Source organism: Alexandromys fortis, unplaced genomic scaffold (genome assembly GCF_014885135.2).
Source record: "Alexandromys fortis isolate MF-2015 unplaced genomic scaffold, M_Fortis_MF-2015_v1.1 scaffold_156, whole genome shotgun sequence".
Classification (NCBI taxonomy): Eukaryota; Metazoa; Chordata; class Mammalia; order Rodentia; family Cricetidae; genus Alexandromys; species Alexandromys fortis.
The window spans coordinates 1,915,207-1,939,138 of NW_026068028.1; positions in this window are offsets into that span (position 1 = coordinate 1,915,207).

The following is a 23,932-nucleotide window of genomic DNA, read 5'->3' on the forward strand; positions in this document are numbered from 1 at the left end:
TGTGATTAAGTAGCTTGTTAAAAATAGCCATTTCTGGCTATGAATAACTAGCATAGATTAGGAAAACCTTCCTGCTGAAAATGAGTAGAAGAACTGGATTAAAAGTGAAAAATCAGTTTGAAGAGTCTGTTCAATAATTGAGAAAACCAAGATTTCAGAGGTGGCGAGAGGAAGACAGAGGAGATGCAGTGATGAGCCTGGCATCTTGTGCAACTTGCTCACTTAAGAATGTGCCAATCCCAGGAGACCACTTCCTGAGCATAACCCCAATAGCACAGACACCGAGAGAAACAATTAATAAATGGAACCTCCTGAAACTGGGAGGCTTCTGTAAAGCAAAGGACACGGTCAACAAGACAAAATGGCAGCCTACAGATTAGGAAAAGATCTTCACCAACCTCACATTGGACAGAGGACTGATCTCCAAAATATACAAAGAACTCAAGAAATTGGTCATCAAAAGAACAAATAATCCAATAAATGAAATGGGGTACAGACCTAAACAGAGAATTCTCAACAGAGAAATCTAAAATGACTGGAAGACACTTAAGGAAATGCTCAATATACTTAGTCATCAGAGAAATGCAAATCAAAACAACTCTGAGATTCTGTCTTACACCTTTAAGAATGGCCAAGATCAGTGTTTTTTCTTCGAGACAGGGTTTCTCTGTAGCTTTGGAGCCTGTCCTGGAACTAGCTCTCATAGACCAGGCTGGCCTCAAACTCACAGAGATCCACCTGCTTCTGCCTACTGAGTGCTGGGATTAAAGGCGTGCGCCACCACAGCCAGGCGCTTTTATGCTTATAAAATAAAAGCCAGGTGTGGTGGTAGTTCCTGTAACCCTTGCATGAAGGTGGGGCTGGAGGCAGGCAGGTTGCTGGCACTCTATGACCAGCCAGCCTACCAATTAGTGAGCTCCGTATTCATTGAGAGACCCTATCTTAAACACAAAACAAAATAAACAAAAAAGCCAACTAGCATAAAGAACAGTAAGGAAAGACATTAACCTCTGACCTCCCACATGTATATACACATTAAACAAAACAACAATGTGTATCACACACACACACACACACACACACAAAGGCGAGGCTAAACATCTGTTCTCTAACTCCATATCTCAAGAAGATGGAAAAATCAATTAAAATGAAAACTTTCTCCCCCAAGAGAGGGAAATAATAGAAGCAGAAATCGATGACAAAAAAAACAATGTGCAATGAGGGACACGAGGCTGTTGTGAGGGAGCAAATAAAAGAGAAGAGGGCAGGAAGGGGAGGGAACGGGGCAGAGAGGGGAGTTTTAGACAAACTCATCTGTCCCTGGAGTTTCCCTTTGGTGGGTGATGCCCAGCACCACATCCTTGAGGTGTCAGCATGGACCATCCTTTGCCTACTGAGTCTCAGCTTAGCCACAGGGCACATCAGGGGCTCTGGCCGGCACAAAAGACCCAGAAACCCACCAAACACCAATCCCCTGAGAGGAGCCACCACCCCAACTCTTGAGACAAAAGAAATGGATTTTTATCTTACAGCTGTTTCAGACAAGCCCAAGACCCTGCAGGGGAGGTGGCATTGCACAATACCTCCCTTCTTTAAATTAAACTTGGTGGTGGCGGCTGCAAGCTCTGTAATTTAGTGACATGTAGTCTTAATCGTGGCCAATTAGAAGCCAGCTCCCACGGTCTCGCCTGCTCGCACCTCCAGCAACACCACGGAGCCTGTGACACCCGCTTTCCCCATGGCTACGGGGTGTGATAAAGCCAGGACGAGATGGGAAACAATTTTTGTAGCCTGCGACTTAATAGATGTAGACAGGAAAATGTGCAGACTTGATCTAATTCTGGTGACAAGAGCCATCCGTCAGACCCAGGCTGCCACAGCCTGCTGAGCCGGCCAGGCCACACAGTCCACCCATCCCCAGAACCCCAGTGGTGGGCTCACAGTTCTTTCTGCTGCGCACATCTCTGCCCCCCACCGGCAGATGCTTATTGGGTCAGGGCACGGGCCAAACATTGTTCCAGGCAATTTGCACACATTAACTCTGATTCCTCCACTAACCCTTCGCAGGATTAAACAAAGAGATGATAATGATGGCTACACAGTGAGTTCAGAGCTAGAGGGGCTAACTACCCCCAACAAGCTTAGTGTGGAGATTCTAGCCAGACACGGGGGAAGAGCACAACTTTCTTATATCTTTATCTGTATGAAAATATTTATTTTATGTATATTATTAGTTTTTGTCTGGTATATGTTTGTGCACAGTGTGCATACAGTGCCCCATGGAGGCTGGAAGAGGGTGTTGGACCCACCAGGGCTAGAGTTACAGATGGTTGTGAGCTGCCATGTGGGTGCTAAGGAACAAACGGGTCCTCTGGAAGAAAGTCAGTCCCTTTAACCACTTAGCCATCTCTCCAGTCCCTATACCCTTATTTTCAGTGTTTATAGCAGAGTCACTTTGTAGCCCAGGCTGGCCTTGAACTAGAGATCTCCTCACCTCAACTTCTTAATTTAGGATCTATTTCACTGACTGAACGTTGGATCTGTTCTTTCCACTCCTCTTCGTTCCTGTGGATCGGAACTATCGCTTGATGATACTTCCTCTGTTGGTCACATCTTCGTCCCCCTGTCTTTGCACTATTATTGTCCAGACTATCGTAATTCGGGTGAGGACATGGTTCAGTTGGCTCTCTATACATGAAGACCTGACTTTGAATCTCCAGAACCCATGTGAGAAAGGCCAGGCAAGATGCCACGTGTTTGTAAACTCAGTGCAGGGGAGGCCGATATAGGCAGACCCTGGGGATCATAGGTCAGCAAGCTGAGCTTACATCGTGAATCATAGGCCAGGGAGAGACCCTGTCTCAAAAACAAAAGGGATAAGTGCCTGAGAAAGGACACCTGGGGTTGACCTCTGACCTCCACATGGGCACTCACACACACACACACACGCACACACACACCCAAAGACATGTGCATCCGCAGGCCTACAAGCATTTACACTCACACACAGACAATATTACAGTTCCAGGGAGGCTCAGCAATATAATTATACTCATATCATTTAGTATCTTTTTTATTGCTGTCGAGAGAGGAAATGGGCAGAGATGCTGTTCTTTTGCAATTATCTACATAATTACTTCTGGCATATTTATAATTATTTTATGGGACTTAATATTCTTATCTAGTTTCATTTGCTTTGAGCATTTTGGGGAGAGGGTCAGGTGGCTCTGACAATAGACGCTCTGTTTTTTGTCTCGCTGGGTTATTCTGATCGCTCGTTTCCCATCTTCATTCCCATGGACAGTTTTGGGGGGCTCTGATTCTTAGTGGGTGGTTATCCCCTCCCGCTGCCTTCAGCTTTTCAAACAGGTGGTGTTGCCACTTCTCCAGTTAGGGCGTTTGAGGAGACTCAGCTCCGCATCTTACTGCATGCGTGTGGGCTGGGGTGAGGATGCCTTGTAAGGATTTGTTTCCTCTTGCCGTTTGTTTTCATGATGCTCGTTTTACCTTTGCCCGTGTTGTGTCTGAGTGTGGCTGTACACTTCATCTCCGCTATGGTCATCCCCGCTCCGTTTTAGAGGCAGAGGCTGGAAAACGGCAGGAAGTCACTTGCCCCGCTAAAGTGTGGGTGACCCAGGGTCTGAAACCAGCCCTGTGGGCTCACCAGCATTGGGCTATACTCTGTCAACCTTGTTCACCTCCTGGCCTGGCTCCTGCAGGGCTACAGAGGTCAGTTTCCACGGTCTACTTGGGACCCCTAACTTGGGAACACGCTTCTGAAGAGCAGAGATTGCTGACTGATGATCAGAAACTCTGACCTAATTTTCCTCCACACTGTCAGCTTCCTGCCTGGGATAAAAGCGCTGATGGCTCCAGTTTCTCCTGTTAGCATGAGTGTCACTCAGGTGGACGGACAAGTCGAACAGTTCCCTTATAAAACAGTGATTGCAAAAGAGGAAGAGGAGGGGAGGAAGAGGATGGAGATGAAGGAGAGAGGAGGAGGAGACAGAGGAAAAAGCCCATGGGGAGGGGGAGGAGGAACAGAAGGAGGAAGAGGAGAAGATGGAAGAGGAAGAAAAAGAGAAGAGAGGGACAAGGAAGGAAAGAGGAGGGAGAGGGAAAAGGATCACGCAGGAAGAACAGGAAGAGGAAGGAGGAGGAGAGAGGGAAAGGAAGTGGGGGGGGGAGGCCACTGAATGTCTCTGCTGAACACAAAACTACTCTTGATTAACCCTCCCCGGCCTCCCTTGATGATTAGAGTCAATATTTATGTTCCAAGAGAAATTTCTCTCTTCCTCCCTCCCTCCCCCATCTCTGCCAATTCTTCCTTTTCCGGAGGTAGAGGAGAATCCTGAGAAGGGAAACCTGCCTGGTTTCAGAGAAGCACTCAGCCTAGCCTGGTGCCCTGCTGAGGACCCGTCCTCCTGAGGGAAAGGCTCCCTGTGCTGCAGAAGGACTTTCCAGACAATCCAGTGTGGCCTTGCCTGCTACAAAGCATGCCCGTTTGCTATAAATACCTCCTCCAGCACCGCTTCCTCGCCTCCAGCCTATTTTACTACGAATCGGCGTTCTGTGGTATGTAGGACACATGCGGGGGGCCCCCTCTTCTCTCCACCACCCCACATCCTCACCTTTCTCCCACATGCCTCAGCTTTGCTCCAGCGAGTTCACGTGTCAAACAGAAAAGCTGGACAGGTTTCTAGGGGATCCAGGAACAACTCTCAAATCCCAGTTTCCAGCCCCTTGAGGGCTGGTGCAAAAAGAAAAATGTTATACCAGCCCCTCAGTGTGAGAGCCTCGACAGACGAACAGGGACAGAAAAGCTTAAGGATGCTGGGTGGTGGTGGCGCAGGCCTTTAATCCCAGCACCCGGGAGGCAGAGACAGGCGGATCTTTGTAAATTTGAGGCCATCATGGTCTACAAGAGCTAGTTCCATGACAGCCAGGTTTTGATCCCTCCCCTTCCCAACCCTGTAACTTAAAAAGGTGTCTAAAAAGGTGTCTGCATAAACCTGGGGCTTCTAATGGCCTGGTCTGGAGCATGTCCCCATGATGGAGGAAGCCCAAGGTCACAGTGAGGCAAAGCAAGTCCCTTGACTCCCATGGCCCTGGGAGGTGGCCCCATGGTCCTTGGGAGGCCCTGCCTGTGACCCACTTCCCCATCTGTGCCCTTGGTAGGTGCTTTAGTCCTCTTCAGAGATGCGTCCAGTTGCTTCGAGTCTTTTAAAAGAAATCTTCATCTCCCCTGATGGGGTGACAGAATTAAAGGCCTGCCAAGGGCATGCAGAGCCAAGACAGGGGTAGAGTTCACAGCTCGCTGGGCCCCTGGGTGATACCTGATGATAAGGCGGGGGGAGGCAGGGACTGCCCTCTTCCTCCTCCTCCTCAGCTGACACCACCGTCTCATAGGAGTCCGAGCCACTGGGCATCTGAGGGCATCGGTGTGGAAGGGGCAGCATGGAGGCAGCCAAGCGCAAAGCTCTGCCTCGCTGCTGCAGCCCCAGGATGGCCGTCTGGCTCCTACTTCTGTCCTAGCTGAGCCCCTTGGGCATCTTGCTCAGCCTCTCCAGCTCATAGATAATTCAGGAATGACTTTCTGCACAGAGTTGGTATGAGAGAGAAGCTCATGTCAAATGGCAACCGTCAATCCTGCACTGGGGGAGGATGGAGATGCTGGCCACTAAGGTGGCTAAACCCAGTGCAGAAGGAACTACGTATAAGAAGGTACTACCTACAAGAAGGGCCAGTACAGCGGATCAACACCAGACTCGGCTGAGTCACTGAGCAAGTCAGAAGTTAGAGTAGGGCAGGGCAGCTCAAGACTGCTGAGTAGAGCAACATGGAAATTGCCAGAAGGAAAGGGATGCTTTCCAGAGGTCAGCTGAGCAGCTGAGAGTAACGGGGTCATGGGTTTTGGCTGGCACCCAGAGCCCATGGCCCTGCAGGATGGGACAGGACAGACCCTTCACAGCAGTGGCCCCAAGAAGATGTCTCAGTGGGTAAAGTGTTTGCTCTACCAGTGTGAAGACCTGGGCTGGGATCCCCCGCCCCCAGAACTCATATAAAGCTGGGTGTGGCTGCTTGCCTCTATAAACCCAGATCTCCTACTGTGAGATGAGAAGTGGAGGCAGGCTGCTGGCCAGCTAGCTTGGTTTACATGGCAATAGATGCAAGTGGGAAGGCTAGGACCGAAACCCTAGGCCGTCTCTGATCTCCGCATGCATGCTGTGGCATGTGCATGCTCACACACACACACCATTCACACATATATTATTAAAATTAATTTGACCTGCGTTTTTAATATTATCAATGTAACAGGATCTAGAGTCACTTAGGGGACAAACCTTTGGGTGTGTCTGTGATAGGGTTTCTATATTGGGTTAACTGAGGTGGGGGGACCACCCTAAGTGTGAGCAGCACCATTACTATAGGTTGGGGTCCTGGACTGAACCAAAAAGAGAAAATGTTCAGAGCTCCTGCATTTATCTCTGCTTCCTGATGGCAGAGGCTGCTGTGCCTTCCCCACTTTGCTAAAGTGCAAACTCAAATAAATCATCCCTCCTTCCTTCCCTTCCTTCTTCCCCTTCTTTCATTGTGGGTATATAATAACAGCATTGAGAAGAAAAAGTTACCAATGTGGTATGGCCATAGGAAGACTCTTTTTTTTTTTCAAGACAGGGTTTCTCTGTGGTTTTGGAGCCTGTCCTGGAACTAGCTCTTGTAGACCAGGCTGGTCTCGAACTCACAGAGATCTGCCTGCCTCTGCCTCCCGAGTGCTGGGATTAAAGGTGTTAGCCACCACCGCCAGGCCATAGGAAGACTCTTAAATTACGCTACCCATATTCCATTTCTGCTGGCTTAGGGACAGGTCGGCCAAGGATGCGTTCTCCATCTCTCTAGCAGTAAACTTATTTCTTCTGGTTTTGGGAAGAATTTAGCTTATGAACCCATGTATTTATTTATTTCTTCTTTCTTTCTTTCTTTCTTTTTTTTTTTTTTTGAGACAGGGTTTCTCTGTAGCTTTGGAGCCTGTCCTGGAACTAGCTCTTGTAGACCAGGCTAGCCTTGAACTCACAGAGATCCACCTGCCTCTGCCTCGTGAGTGCTGGGATTAAAGGCGTGCGCCACCACCGCCCGGATATGAACCCATGTATTTAATAACAATGAGAAGAACTATAAGAAAGCCAGAGGACAGATTAGTGGTTGCTGGGGCCAGAAGGGGAGGCAGGATGGGGAGAGGCAGAGACGGTGAGAAGATGCTACACTCTGCAAGAACGGAGGGTGGGGTAGACGTGGACACAAGGCATATGGAGTCACCACGTGTTTACTTTAGCTGTCTGTGATCCACAGTGACCTCAAAACAAAGGATGAGGGGCTAAGACGGCTGCTTAGTGGCCAAGCATTTGCTGTGCTGGGCTGGCGGGGGTAGGGGGGATAGGTGATGGGAGTGGGGGAACACACCAGCGTTTGGATCCCCAGAACCCAGGCATGGCAGCTCACCTGAAATTCCAGCCTGAACTCTAGAGCAAGCTGCCTTAGGGAGAAGAGTCAAGAGTGAAGTCTGGGTTTGACTGAGAGCTACTGTGTCAATGAATAAGGTGGAAGATGGAAGAGCTACTGAGGACAATGGAAGATTTGTAGCATCAATCTAAGGTCTCCGCACAAGTTCTCTCTCTCTCTCTCTCTCTCTCTCTCTCTCTCTCTCTCTCTCTCTCACACACACACACACACACACACACACACNTCTCTCTCTCTCACACACACACACACACACACACACACACACACACACAGAGAGAGAGAGAGAGAGAGAGAGAGAGAGAGAGAGAGAGAGAGAACATGAAGACGTAACTCTGAAAAAATCGCCTTCCCAACAATCACTTTGATGCAGACAGGGACGTAAAACAGTAGCCCTCATCCGGAAAGCGTTTGGTCAAGCATTAAGGATTTTCATCTTCCTGGGTTCCAATAGTCCTGCCCCTGGGAACCGCTAGCAGGGAAATAGCTGTGAACGCAAGTACAAACACATCAAGAAGCCGACTCACCTTCCTTTATTACAAGTGCTCAAGCCAGCGACACGCCGTTCTCTAAGGAAGGTTACACGACATATGTCTTGGCCACTTAGCAGCTATGGCTAATGCTGGTAAGATAGTATTAAATCAACAAATGGGCTGGGCACACCAGCATTGAGGAGGCAGGTGGATCTCTGTGAGTTTGAGCTCCGCCTGGTCTACATAGTGACTTCCAGGCTAGTCAGGGCTACATAGTGAGACCCTGTCTCAAACAAATGAATAAATGAAAACAAAAAACAAAACCAACAACAACAACAAAAAAAAACGGTAATACTATGTATTTTTTTGCTAAGGCTTAACACTATCTTTTAGCGTGGAATGATGGATTTAGAACTATGCATAGTGGTCATATTGATATTATTACTGTGAATTTATTTTTTCTGATTCACTATTTCCTTTCCATGGTTTTGTTTAATAAGTGTTCTCTTTCTTACACCATGAAAGGAGGTAGCATTCTAGTGCTAGGAGTCAATGCCCTACCAGGGAAGAGGGCAGACGGCTGCCTGGCCCCCTGCTGGTGCATCATGGTGGTGCAGCCTGGTGTCCTGAGTTACCTGGATGCGATGCACAGATTGGACCAACAGGGGTCGAGTTTACGATGGACAGATTTGGGGGCCTGTTTCTACCTCAGCGCCACCCAGAGAGTCCTTGTTTACTAGGGGGTAGAAAGGAGAATCTGAAACTTCATAGCTACGGGAATTATGGCAGGATATTTAAGATTTCTCAGCCTCCTTCAGTAAAGTTAGAAAAAAGGGACTTTTTTGGTGTGCAGGGGTTGTGACAATGACTGCAGAGGTGTCAAATTGTTTTCCAAAGTAGTTGCAGCACCCGGAGTCCATGAGTCCACATCCACTTCAGCACTTGGGATTGTGGACTTCACTCTTCGCAGTGATGGCGAGAATAACATGGTACCCAGTTTTCTCATCCCTGTCTCCATGGTATCTTGGTTAGGGGTTCTATTGCTGTGAAGAGACACCATGACCACAGCAATTCTTATAAAGGAAAAACATTTAATTGGGTTGGCTTACATTTTCAGATGTTTAGTCCCTTTGATAATGGTGCAACATGGAGGCGTGCAGGCAGACATGGTGCCGGAGACGCAGCCGAGGGTCCTATGTCTTGTCTTGCAGGCAACAGGAAGTGGTCTGTCTTACTGGGCATGGTTTGAGCATATATAAAACGTCAAGCCCGACTCCACAGTGACACACTTCCTCCAACAAGGCTACATCTTCTAATAATGCCACTCCCTTGGGTCCCATTNCGGCAGGGAGCATGTGGCAAACAGGCACCATGGTCCTGGAGAAATAGCTGAGAACTACGTCCTAATCCACAGGCAGAGAGAAAGAGACTGGGCTTATGAACCTCAAAGCCTACCTCCACAGTGACACACTTTCTCCAATAAGACTACACCTACTCCAACAAGTCCACATCTCCTAATAGTGCTACTCCCTTTGGGGGCCATTTTCTCCCTGACCCACAAAGGCTTGTAGCCAAATCATAATGCAAAAACGCATTCAGTCCAACATCAAAAGCCGTCATAGTCTATAGCAGTCTCAAACTTATTTAAAAGTCTAAAGTTCAAAGTCTCTTCTGAAAATCATGAAATCTCTTCATTGTAATCCCCTGTAAAATCAAAATAAAAAGCAGATCACATACTTCCAACATATAATGGCACAGGGTATACATTACCATCCCCAAAATAGGGACGGGAGCATAGTGAGAAAACGCTGGACCAAAGCAAGGCTGAAAACCATCTGGGCAAATTCCAGATTCTGCATTTCCTTGTCTGATGTCAAAACACTCTTCAGATCTCCAACTCCTTTCAGTTTTGTTGACGGCAACACACTTCTTTCTTCTGGGCTGGTTCCACTTCCTGTTAGCAGCTTTCCTCGGCAGGTATCCTATGACTCTGGCATCTCTAATATCTTGGGGTCTCCAAGGCAACCCAGGTTTCAACTTCACAGGTTCACATAATGGCCTTTCTACTAGGTCTCCATTCAGGGACACCCCTGACACCCGCCTGGCCTCGGCAGCTTTCCTAAGTTATGGAGGAAAGTTCAATAAAACCTTTCTTCCATCTTTGACTCGAAAGCTGGAACCATGTGACCAAACCTGCCAAGTTCTGCTGCTTGCTGAGAATGGAACATGTTCCATTATATCTTCACCAGTTTTTTGTTTTCTACGGTTTCCTTTGCTGCCTAAGCTTGGTTGTCCTGGAACTTGGTTGGCCTGAAACTCAGAGATCCACAGCCTCTGCCCTTGAGTGCTGGGATTAAAGATGTGCGCCACCACGTCCAGTTCTAAACTTTCCTCTAGTTCTTTTTCACAAGTTGCAAATTTATCCGGTGGGATCCTGCCCTGAGGTTACCACTCCCTTTATTCTGTTTCTTAATCTGTTTATCTCTTTGAACACAGGTCTTAGCTTCATCCCACTTCCTGGTGCTTCTCTTGTCCTTGATATTTTACATTTTGTAATTGACCCTGCTCAGCTTGCTCCTTTTCATTATAAATCTTCATTAGAGTTACCACTAATAACCACATGACAGAGTCTATACTAGGCCATTTTGAGATTTCCTCTGCCAATGGAGATAATCCAAATCTCTTCACTTTAGCCTCAGGTAGACTTTTCAGACAAGGGCAAAGCAGACAGATTCTTCACCAAGATGTCGCAAGCCTAGACTCTAGGCCACATATTAATATTCTTCGCTTCTGAAACCTCTTGGTCTTAGTGCCCACCGTTCAAATCGCACTCAACACCACTGTCTTCTATGATCCTACCAGGATGGCCCAGGAAGCAGCTCTTCAGGTGTTCGACTGCTCCTCTATCTACAGACCCATGGCCCATATTCCTTCAAACAAGAGCATGGTCAAGCCTATCACAGTAATAACTCGGTCCCTGGTATCAACCTCTTGTCTTAGCTAGGGTTTCTATTACTGTGAAGAGAAACTATGACTACAGCAATTCTCACAAAGAAAAACATTTAATTGGGTTGGCTTACATCTTCAGAGGTTCAGTCCATTATCGTCGTGGCACAACATGATGGCATGCAGGCAGACATGGTGCCTGAGGAATAGCCAAGTGTCCTGCACCTTGTCTTGCAGTGCAGGCAACAGGAAGTTGTCTGTCTCACTGTGCATGCCTTGAACATATATAAGACCTCAAAGCCCGCCTCCACAGTGATATACTTCCTCCCATAAGACCACGCCTACTCTAACAAGGCCATACCTTCTAACAGTGCCACTCCCTTTGGGGGCCATCTGCTTTCAAACCACCACATACGGTTACCAATTTGCACAAGGCATCTTCATTTATAGTCAAATCACTGTCCCCATTTTGTGAAATGACTTCATTTATTTATTTTCCTGATTTTATTAATGGTTTTATAATTTTATATGTAAGTACTCTATTTGCATCCTCTTCCCCCTTCCCCCAACAACTCCTTCCATGTTTCTCCTTACTTCCTCTCAAACTCATGACGGGCACCCACAGAGGCCGGAAGAAGGCATCAGATTGCTTGGAGCCAGAGTTACAGGCACATATGTACTGCCCTATGCTGATGCTGGGATCTGAATTTCCATCCTTATGACCAAGTAGGCAGGTTCTCTAATTGTTGAGCTATCGTTCCAGTTTCAAAATTGCTTTGTTCTTACCGAGTTTGCTATCTTTTCTCATTCCTTTGTGGGAATTCTCAAAATCAGCTAGATACAATACTTGATATATTTATAGGGAAAATGTTTTTATGTGCCTTCACAGTTTTCCTTTAATTTTTGTAGTATCTTGTGGGAGCATTTTAGAATCCAAAGTACTGTACTAGTATTGATTTTTGTGTGTTGATCTTATGTTGACCAACTTTGCTGAACCTGGTTCTCTTGGATTTTCTGTATAGATAACTGCATCGTGGACCTGAACACGATGTAGTTTTAATTCCAACTTTTACACCTCACATATCTTCCTCTGGTCTTGGTAAACTTTGTAGTGTCTCTGAGACATACAAGTAGATGATTCTTGTCTGATCAGGAAAAGATGTCTCTGATATTTTCTCATTGACTATGATATTTGTTTAAAATATGGCTTATGGAGGGCAAAGTTAGTTATCACTAGTTAGCTAAATAAAAAATTTGGCTTATAATATGTTGGGTTTTTTTTATAAATTTCTTAATTTCTTGAGAAACTATTTATTTCCTAGGCATTAAGCCATCCTTACACTCTGGAGGTCTGGCTTTCTGTTCTTATTTCACACACACATGTGTATATGCACACATATGACAGAATTAACTTTAATGACATTTGTGTTTATTATTAATAAACAAGGTGGATCTATAGCTGTTAGTATCACCAGAAAGGCCATAGGAGAACCACAATGAGATACCATGATACACAGGTATTGCTAAAGTTAAAAAGACTGACAACATTAAGTGTTGGTGAAGACCTGGAACAACTAGAGGCTGGAGCACATTGCAGGAAAGAATGCTAAACGGTCTGATCATTTCAAAAAGCCAGTTGTTAACTTCTTTGTCTTGCAGCTAGCCAGTTCCATTTCTGGCTGGGACTCTGGAAGAAATACACAGCCTCACAAAACTTGTCCTGGATACAGATTCATTCAAAAGAGCCCTAGTTATCACCATTCTAGATACCCCTTATTGGTAAATGGATAAACAACTGAAAACTCTAAACAGTGGGTGTGGTGGCACAGAAGTGGCAGAGGCAGAGAGGCAGAAGGAACGTTGTGAGTTCAAAGTCAGCGTGGTCTAAATAGCAAGCTCCAGGCCAGCCAGGGCTACACCGTGAGACATTGTCTAAAAAAATGAAGTATTATGCTAAATTAGAGTTGAGACCCGAAGGACCACATATTGTCTGTTTCCCCATTACATGATGCTGAAGGAGAGGCAACGTTTTAGGAAAAAGCAGAGGAGTGGCTCAGGGGCAGAAGTGGGCAGGCAGCTAACTACAAAGGGGCCCAAGAGAACTTGGTCTCCTCATTGACTGTACCCGAGTAACTGGAAATTTTCATAATGCTCAGACTGCCCTTCTTTACGTGATACATTCGCATCCCGGAGATGTTTGCACAGCCCAGAGACGACCAGCTCCTTTGGGGTTTGGTAAAAACTCGCCTTAAAGCCTCACGGGGTGGGGGTGCGGAGAGCTCAGAAGTAAAGCAAGAGGGCTGTGACTCGCTTCCCAGAATTCATGCGAAAGAGTCAGGCACCGCAGTGCAAGCTCCTAATTCTAGACCTGGGGATCCCTGGGGCGCACTGACCAGCCAGCCGGCCAGTGAACTCCAGGCCAGTGAAAGACCATCTCTAAAACCAAAGCGAACTCTAGGCCAGTGAGGGACCGTCTCCAAAACCAAAGTGGCTGGTACCTGAGACACATCATCACAAGGTCAACCTTTGTGCGTGACACTATGCACACACACTCTCACACATACTCCTTTCACGGGCCTCGTTTTGAATGTGGCTGCATTTAAATTCCTCTCAGTTTCTTTAATGACCGCAACCCGTTCAGTTCCTGTTTCTTCCCACATTACTTTCAGGAAAATCACCCATGGTAAATTCATGATGTTCCCTTGTGTGTTAACATTTTCCTACTGGTCCATATCTTCATCCCTAATCTCATTCCTAATATCACGGTTTTGTATATCCCTCTTGTCAATTGTCTAATAATGTCACAGGTTATTTTACTTAACCTTTGAATTTTAAATTGATCACTATTGTGTGTTCGTAGGATGGGTGTGTCGGGGAGAACACGTGTTACTATGTGAGCGTGTGTTTCTGGGGTCCTACACTCACACCAGGGCCCTTCTTGGTGGTGTCAGTTTAAATGTCAGGTTCAAGGCTCTGAGTTTGAACACACAGGCGATTCTTTCTTAGAAGTCAACCGTGTACTCAGAGAACCTCTCAGGGGCTGGCAGTTGGACGGGTGTGTTTAGCTGAGCCTACTCTGTACCTGAACTTAGTCCCTACTTTACATCCCTTTTCCTTTCCTAGCGGTGTACCAGACTTCTCTGCCACCTCAACCCTGCATTATGAAAGGGAACAGGGGAGGGGAGTCTCTTTAATTTAGTCTTCTGCATTTCTCAGTGTGCTGCTAAGGGCATAGATGATGTCTCCAGTGGGTGTGTGTGCACACATGCATGAACACATGTGTATATATGTGTGTATGCATGTGTAGACACAGTGTAATTATATACATGTATATTTATACACATGTGCATGTGTATATGTGTGTGACTCTATAGATGTCTATACATGTGTGTATATGTGCATTGTGTTGTAATTTTAAAATTAACAAATGTTGCCAGGTGTGGTGGGACATATCTTTAATCCCAGCACTACCAGAGGCAGAGGGAGACAGATCTCTGTGAATTCAAGGCCAGCTTGGTCTACATATTAAGTTCCGGGACAGCCAAGGTTACAGAACGAGGCTCTGTCTCAGAAAGGAGAGAAAAATTAACAAATGTTAAAATTAACAAATGACAGGCTGGAGAGATGGCTCAGTGGTTAAGAGCACTGGCTGCTCCTCCAGAGAACCCAGGTTCAATTTTCAGCACCCACACAGAAGTTCATGACTGTCTGTCACTTTTCTCCCAGGGGATCCGATACCCTCACAGCAGCGCACACAATAATGACTTCCATATAAGGAAGTCTTCCATGGCCATGAACCCAAACAACTAAGACTTGCCAGTGCTTTTTAAACTGTGTCTACATGGAGCAGGTACAGACTCTTTAGGTCACGACTCAGTAAAGGACACAGCAGTTTACAGTGTTTGCTCTGTAAGAGCGGGTACCAGTGATGCAGAGAGGGTTTTAAATACATAGGAGGAGCATGGGTACTTGTCAATACACCATTGTTTAAATGCGTGGGCTTTCTGGGACTCGGGTATCTCTGGGGACCCTGGAAGTAGCCCCATAGTGAATGGTATAAATGAACATACTGTAAACTTTCTGAGTTCAGCTCAAGGCCAACACTGAGTGTCCTCCCCTCTCCCTAGGCCAGCTTTTCTTCCTCCTTCTTCCTGGGGCTCCAGCCGGCCTGCCCCAGGCTTTGCTGTGCTCTACTTTTGCTTTGCCCAGTTAACAGCAGCCCACATCCTCTGGAAGCAGAGCGGTCTGCTCTGGAGGTTATAGACCTGTGCCCTCAGACTGGAGATGCCCAGGTCACATGGGGACTCTGCAGATCACAAACAGGGTCCTTGGATTCCCCACCCCCACTTCGGCATAAGACAGGGATGGGGACAATCTCCTAAGGAAACAGAGGGGGAGCTGGCTGCAGGAGAAGCCAGGGCCAGCTGCAGCCAGCTCTTGGGAGTGACAACCCCCCACCTCACTGTCATCTTGCCTTCTCACCTCTCCTGGCTTGTTTCTGACCAACTCACTCAGCTCCAGGCTACACTGGCTGAGACCTCTGCAGGGACTTGTCCCCTCTAGGAATGGTTTTGCTTATTTTTTTAAATTTTTGTTTTGTTGTTTCATTGCTGGGAGATTGAGCTCTGGTCCTGTGCAGGCTAAGCAAGGGCTCTACCATTAACCATAAAGGTGGTCAGGTAGAACTCTTACTTTATTTTATTTATTTATTTACTACGTGTATATGTCTATATGTATGTATGTATTTGAGATACGGTCTCCTGTAGCCCAGGCTGCCTCAAATGGGATATGTAGCCATGATGACCTTAGACTGGATCCTCTCCCTCTCACGTCACTGATATTACAGGTGTGTGCCGTCATGCTTCCTCTTCTGCGATGCTGGGGATCGAACCCGGAGCTTTTGCGTGTCAGGCAAGTCCTCTACTGGCTAAGGAACTAAGCTGCATCCTCAGCCTGGTGTTTAAATGTTCATTCCTCCACTTTCCCTACCATCCATACTATGTCACCTGACCATCGGAGGTTTATACCCACAGGAGCCTGGGAAAGCTGTCAGTCATGGAGGGACCCACAGAGCAGTGTTTGTGGATCGGCTGCATCGACCTTTACTTTTGCTTTACTAATCCCTTCGGCATGCGTTACCTTGCCGGCTTCTTTGCCCAAGCCTGCAGAGATGATATTACAGAGGATATCATTCATATTACGAAGTATAAAGTGGAAGCCAAGGGAGGTGCTCTGCTCTGGGCAGCTAGAGCAGGATTTGAACTTAGGTGTGGTCCTCCAAAGAGACAGGAGTTTCCACAGGCAGACCCCTGAACACAGCCCTAGGAGGCCACTCATCCAGTAAGTGTAGAGCTATGTGCGTCCCAAGCAGAGAGACTCCCAGCCATCACCCCATGCTGGGTCTTCCATCACCTCATACTGGATCTGCCCTCTCTAGGGTAGGACAAAGGTGACACCAGGCCACTGCTGCCTCCTGGCATCCCTCAACCCCCCTTCTTCCAGGCCAGCTCCATTTGGCCAGCTCCCAGTCACTGCCTTCCTCCGCCTGTCTGCACAGCACGGCTCCCCGGGTACCTCAGATGACGAGTGGCTTCGCCCTGCCCACGACGACATGTTTATCGGGAGGGAGACGTTCCTATCTGGAGGGGAGAGAGAGGGAGCGGAGGAAATCAATGTGGGTCTGTTTTCTGCCTCCCTACGCCAGGTCCTCCTCGGAGGCAGCAGATAAAACAATGCTGGTTTTGATATTAATTGATCTGGAAGCTGGGTGAACCTAGCGGTGCCCCCTTAATAGCTAGCTGCCACCTGCTGGCACTGGGGTTGACAGTGAGCTCTCAATCAATGTGCCCCTGTGCCCCTGCCTGTCTGACTCCGTGCCCTGCTTCTCCATGATCTAGCCCCAGTGCCCACTGCAGGGATCTGAGGGTGGAGGGTCTCCAGTAGAGAAGCAGCACCACCACCATAATTGCCAACCCAGCCCCCTGCTAGGTAGAACTCCCTCTCTGCCCCAGCTTCAGACGCATTCATTGCTGAGCTGAAATCCAAGAGGTGCGGACAGTATCTGCAAGCCACTCACACTCTTGCCTGAATGTTCACCGCCTTCCCCCATGGGGATAATCACAGAGCCTGCTTCGGGGACATAGCAAGGGGGCGTATGAGGTGATTCACACTTGGGGCCCAATGTACATCCAGCCCTCTCCTTAGATGGTCTGGCCTTGGTCCTCCAGTTCCCAGTTGGCTTACCAGCTGGGCGCTCTGACTGGAATTAGCCTCTTAGGATCTCTATTTCCTCTAGTAGGAACTCTCACTGGCACACTGAAGTGGGAAGTGCCAGAACCATGCAATATGGCATCATAAATAGGAGTTGGCATAGTTCCTGGCACAGAGTGGCAGTTCGCCCGTCACGTTTCTGGAAGTAGAAGGATGTAGGGCAAACCCTGAGACAGGGAGGAAGGGGCTTCTGTAGGAAAACTTCAGAGAGGGTTGAGGAACGTACAGAGGCCACACAAAGGCCAGCTACCACCTCGTGCCTGGGGCTGAACTTGGGGATAGGGCCACAGGGGTAGGGATGTCAGGACCAGCCCTGACCCTCAGAAAACTGACACCCCCAGCGTATGGCCCTGTCCTTCATGTCTGCAGAGGCCAATCAATGTTCTCAGCATAGAGAAAGCAGGTGGGCCGGAAGGATTTGCCCAATGCCAGTTATTCCAAGGGCCACCTCCCAAGAAGCTAGAAAAGCCATAAGTTGTTCATTTGAGCGTTTTGCCAGTTCCGGTCTTGGCTCCAGCCCTTCCTGGTGTAGTGACCTTGACTGGGACACTTTATCTTACTTTCTACATCTATACTGGGATGCTAAAAATAGAACTCTTTTTGTGGAGTTGTGTGCAGGTAGATCGAATGAGTACGGAGCTGGGCCCAGCTCGAGACACCGTAGTTGGGCACATTCTGATTATTACCACAGGCCTTGTACCAGCAGCTGCAATAGGACCAGGTTGGACATCAGGTGACAGTCACATCCGCCGAAGGGCAGGATTCCTCTTGTCCCAAACACTCTTATCCATTGATGCTGCAAAGGGGCTCTAGCCATTCTCCCACCATAATTGTTGTGATTTGGTAGGAGTCTTCTTAAAAATTCAGGCCCTTGACCTTGGCCTGGAACTCACAGTAACTGGACCTGGCCGGTGTGGCAAGAATAAATATGGGACACATGGACCCTTGTGCCGGGCTGCCGTCCTGTAGGTATCCGGCTGGGATCAGACGATTGACGCTGGTGGGGAGGAACCTGTGGCTAGGAACCTGTCCTAGACAGAGGTCTAAGTTGTTTCCCTATCAAGTTCCCAGTCATCCTATACTGTGACTGCGGGAACATCACCTGCCACTCCCCAGATGCTGTGGTCACAGGAAACCAGGGTAAGAACTCAAGCAGGAACCTGGAAGGATGCTTGTTACTGCTTAAAGGTGATGTCTGCAGCTGCTGGATGGATAAGCAGTGTGGTCCGTCAAAGGGGAGGACTCCCTTGGATTGGTGAGCTTGCTCAGAGGGTAAGAGTGTGCTTGTGATAAAAGCATCCAACTCAAGTTCACATCCTCACCACCGATATAGGAGCTGTGTGTGGTCACGTGTGCCTGTAATTCCAGGGCTGGGGGTGGGGTTAATGGTGGGGACAGAAGGATCACTGGGCCTTCCTGGACTCCAGCTCAGCCCCAGATTCAGAGAGACCCTGCCTCAAGGGGGCCAGGTATAGAGTGATGGAGCTGGACACCCAGTGCCCTCCTCGGATCTCCATACTGTGCATGGGTGTGCACACTGCACACATCTGTGCACACACACATACATACACACATGAAATCTCAATACACGTTTCAGCTTGAAAAGTGTGAAATGAAAGGCGCCAGATACAGCTACATATCACACGTTTATATAAAACAGTCTGAAGATGAAGTCACAGGGATAGGAAACAGACTGGTGGTTACCAGAATCTCAAGGAAATGGGGGCTACAGCCAGGGTGGTTATTGGGGTGCATCTCCATTTTGGGTGATGATGTTCTCGGGAGTAAGACTGGCTTCACCACTTTGGATTATGAAATGTCATTGAATTAGACATTTAAGGTGGCAAAGGCTGGTAAAATGAGTTATTAGGTGAAATGCCTGCCATCTGAGGACCTGAGTTTGGGTCCCCAGAAACCTTCTAAAAGCCAGGCAAGCATGGCAGCCACATGTAATTCCAGTGCTCGGGATGTGGAGACAGAGTTGGTGTGCTAGACCAGCCCAGTTTGCAAACCTGGGGTTCAGAGACCCGGCCTCAGTGACTAAGCAGCAGAGGGACCAAAGAAGATACGTGAAGTCAACCTCAGGCCTCTACATGGACCTCCTCCCACACACATGAGCATAAATACATGTACATCACACACGCATACGTGTGCGCGCGCTCACACACACACAGCACTAAAATGGCAGACTTGCTTTGTACAGTATAGCCATGTTGTGACACTTCCTCCAGGAGAGAGAAGAGACTCATGGGTAAGCAAAGAAAACTTTAAAAAGCCCAGAGACTCATAAAAATGATCAAGCTTAGGAATGTAGAAAAGTTACAAGATTCACAAGGTGAATCCTCAAGGTGATGGTCACACACACAGCTGCGGGAGGGAGGAGACTGCCTGGAGCTGCCTGGAGCTGCCTGGGAGTAGAGCAGCTTTCTGGGGTCATTGCTTACCCCAGGGCGGGCTTTTAGAAGCTGCAGTTGCCTCCGAGTCACCCACTCCCCTATAAGGAACCCCAATAAACTCACTAGTTCATCAACCTACCCTGGGATGGAATCAGTTCTCTGGTCTGTTGTCTGTGCCCTATCTGGGGAGAACAGACATCTGTCCACTTCTCCCAGCCAAAAGTTACACAATGTTCACACACACACACACACACACACACACACACACACACTTACTCATGTACACTTACACATGCTCTCAAGCATGCATGCATGCATGCATGCACACACAAATACACAGAAACAATTCATATAGTTTAGGGGGTCATACTACAAGTGTGTGTGTATATAAGCAAAGGAAAGGGGGCAGGAGCTAGGGGGTGAGAGACTAGAAACCAAGTGTACATCAAGGGGTGAAACCCACTAATTGCCCCAATTCCTTCACATCATTGTTCATGCTAAGAACTCTGTTCCTGATAGCCACAAGGCCCTGCAGCCCTGGGGAGCAGGAGGCCAGGCCTCTGGCAGATCGAGAGACCTATTGCCTCTGGGAGAGGCTAAGGACCAGACTCCAGAGAGGGAACCTGCTTCAAAGGCCCTGGTTGCTGACCTCTGGAAGCCCACAATTAGACTTGGGCACACAAATGTCTCAGGCATTGGCAGAGCCGTAGTGTGCTTGGGTTTCTACAGCAGTGGTTGCTACTGGGCAATCAGTATGGAAACTCTGGTGGGTGTTCCTGGTCTCAAGGGACAGCACTGGGGGAGGCTGGCTGCTACCATGCACCAAGAATGCCCCCAAGCCACACAAAGTGCCAGATAGGACCATCTTGGAAGGCTCCCTAGAGGAGGTGACGCCCGGATGAGTCTCTTGAATCACATGATTTCCATCTGGAGGTTTCATTTAAGATGGAAGGAAGACAATTTTACAAGTGTCTACCCCTAGGTTAGATGTTTTGATTATATTTTTTTCTTTGACAGATTTCATTGGTTCATGAGGCATAGGAACCAGGTTCAAGTCCTTTTCACCACTTTTCTGCTCAGTGACTTGAGTCCCATTAATGCTTCTCTTGGTGGCCTTAGTTTTTTTTGTCCATAAAATTTGGCTCATGAGGGCTTGGAAGATAGCTCAGCTTGTAAAGTTCTTGCTTTGCCAGAATGAGAACATGAGTTCAGCCCCTGAAGCCCACATAAAAACGCCCGGGGTGGTGGTGCACACCTCTGCAGATGAGCAGATCTCTGGGCCTTGTTGGCCATGCAGCCTAATCCACTTGGTGATTAGGCCAGTAAGAGACCCTGTCTAAAAAATAGAAATAATAAAAAATAAAGGTAGATAGTCCCCGAGGAACAACACCCGAGACATTGTTCTCTGGCCTCCACATGCCTGTATACAACTGTACTCATGCATCTGCACACATGTGTATACCTGCACACACATGTATACCCGCACACTCAGGGTCTCTCTTTCACACATACACACAGAGCTCATGGTAATGACCTCACAGAATCATCCTCCAGTTAGACAAATGATGTGGGATTCCCCCTCTGTATGTTGTGACTACCATATATTAATAAAGAAACTGTCTTGGGCCTGTGCAGGGAATAGAGGTAGACAGGGAAAACTAAACTGAATGCTGGGAGAAAGGAAGTGGAATCAGGGAGATGCCATGTAGCCCCACTGGAGACAGACACCGGAACTTTACCCAGTAAGCCATTGCCACGTGGCAATATACAGATTAATGGAAATGGGTTAAGTTAATATGTAAGAGTCAGCCAATAAGAAGCTAGAGCTAACGGGCCAAGCAGTGATTTAAATAATATAGTTTCTGTGTGATTATTTTGGGGCTAATCGGCCAGGAACCAACGAGCAGCCTCCCTCCCTACTACAGACAAAGCTGGCAGAGCACCAGCTTTGGGGAACCCAGAGCAGGAAATACACCATCATCATTACCACTGTGCCCATTTCTTGGCAGATGGTGACTCTGGGGCCAGGGTCACCACAGAGTGGCTTACGAAGACACATTGGTATCACTCCTTCCAGACACAAACTTCAGCCAAACTGGGTCTAGACATTATGCCAAGGGTGGGTGGAGCTCCATGCCCACAGCACCAGAATGGTGAGCGTGTACAAGTGTGGCAAGGACCTGTCGTCATGGCAATAACCGCTCACCATCTCCTTTCAGAATTAGAGACATGGAGGCTCAAAGATGTCAAGTGGCTCCTTTAGGGCACACAGAGCGGTTGAGCTTCAGCCCACATGCCCATGAGTCCCTTGCATAGAAGGTGGGGGAGGGGCCCGTGACTGATTGCCTAGGTTTGCATTCACAAGAAACAGTGTGGCCACTGACATGGCAGTTAGGAGCATCTCCAAAGGCTGAGTAGACAGGCAGGATACTTACCAGATTTTGAACCTGGTGTTAGTGCCCAGGGTACACCATTCTACACTCCCTCCCCTTAATGGAACCACTAGGGATCCGTGCCTACTCAGTCCATCCCTGGAAAGGACATTGCAGGCCAGAGGATACAGGCAACTCTATAACCCTGGTTTTCCACCAAAGTCAAGGGTATTTCTCGTGATCATCTGTAGCCCTCACTGCAGCCTGCAGGGAGGTGAGTTCCTGGTACAAGGGTCTCTCATTAGCTTGGGTGCTCCTCAAGCAGGCTGGCAGATGCCTATTTTCCAGGCACCAGCAGCATCTTGCACTACTCTGCTTGTTTCTTCACCCAGGGATCCGTGGGCAGGGAAAATCATCAATGGTTTCAGAGCGGCAGCAACCAGGGAGGCCATTCGTTTGTAGCCACTGTGAGCTGCTTCCCTTTCCCCAGTTCTGAGCTATTTTTTTTCAGCCTCTATTTTTAAGAAGGACCTGGCTTCCCATATATTCAATAAATAAGGGCCTACAAGGGCCTAATTGAGACTGAGATGCTGACTGTGACTTCCGCATGGGACAACAGAGTCTTGGGGAGGGACATGCTCTCAGAACTCTGCTCCACTGTGGGGCATTTAATTTTGAGTCCAGGGGAGGCCAGGCCAGCATCAGTGGAGGGAGATGGCAAGCCAACCCCCAAGGCCTGGAGAGACACTGGCTCACATAACACAGCTTCGTCTTGCACCCCTGAGTCTTGGGCTCATGTCCCTTGACCTCCTGGGATACTGGGCTCAACCTCAGCAGACAGCCTTGACATGGTTCAGTTACTGCACGCAAAGTCAAGAGCGAGCAATTTGTCTAGGAGCAGGAGGTGCCGCTTACTCCTAGTCCCTGGCTGGTCCACGGTAACAGGCACGGGGCATATGAGTACACCGTCCCCAGTGAGCACCAGCATGTGGTGGGGCACCATCCTCAGAGAACACGGGCCCTGGGAGATTTTAGTAAGGGGCTGGAGCTGAGGGATAGAGCAAATTCCAACTGCACAGCCCCCAAGTGCAGTGTGGCCGGAGACAAGAGTGTGGGCTGTCCGTGTGTGTCCATGTTCACGGCCCGGCTGCACCTTCCAAGTTCCTCCACCCTTCTGGACCTCACTCTTCACAATCGAAAGACCAGGTGAAGAAACAGTGCTTACTTCTCTGTCAGTGTTAGCTAACGGCTGTCAAGATGGCGCTGGCACCTAGCAGGCTGTGAGTGTGCCGAGCGAAAAACACCAAGTCCACAGAGAAAGAACTACCAGACTCCAGGCGGCTGCCCCTAACCCCATCTCCACCACCCAGCCCCAGCCATGTCCTCCTTAGCTCCCCTGAGACCCAGCCACCCCCTCCTTAGCTCCCCCTGAGCCCCAGCCACCCCCTCCTTAGCTCCCCCTGAGACCCAGCCTCCCCTTCCTTAATTCCCACCAGCCCCAGCCACCCCCTCCTTAGTTCTCCCCCCAACACTACTGCTGCTTGACAGGTAGGTCCTGAGATTTCTGCACATCTTGCTCTTCCCCGCCCCTGCGGAAATGTCACCTACTCAGGCAGGCCTTTCCTGAGTCCCCTTTTGAAAACAGCAGCCCCACCTCACTCACACCTTCACCCTCACCCGTCTTGCCATAACTTTCACCTCGATGCTGACTGCTTTTTGCTGCTTTCGCATAATGCTGCTCCTCAGGGAATGGGACTGCTTTTTTTTTTTCCTGGTTTATTCTTAGCTGGATCCCCAGTGAGTCTTGACTGCAGGCTGCCTTGCCCCCCGGGGAGTACCAGGCAATGTCTGAGGACAGTCAGGTGTGTAACTGAGGGGGTGCTCCTGGTATCCAGTTGGTGGAGAGTGGGGACATCCTACAACACACAGGTCAGCCTTCTTGCCAACAAACACTAGA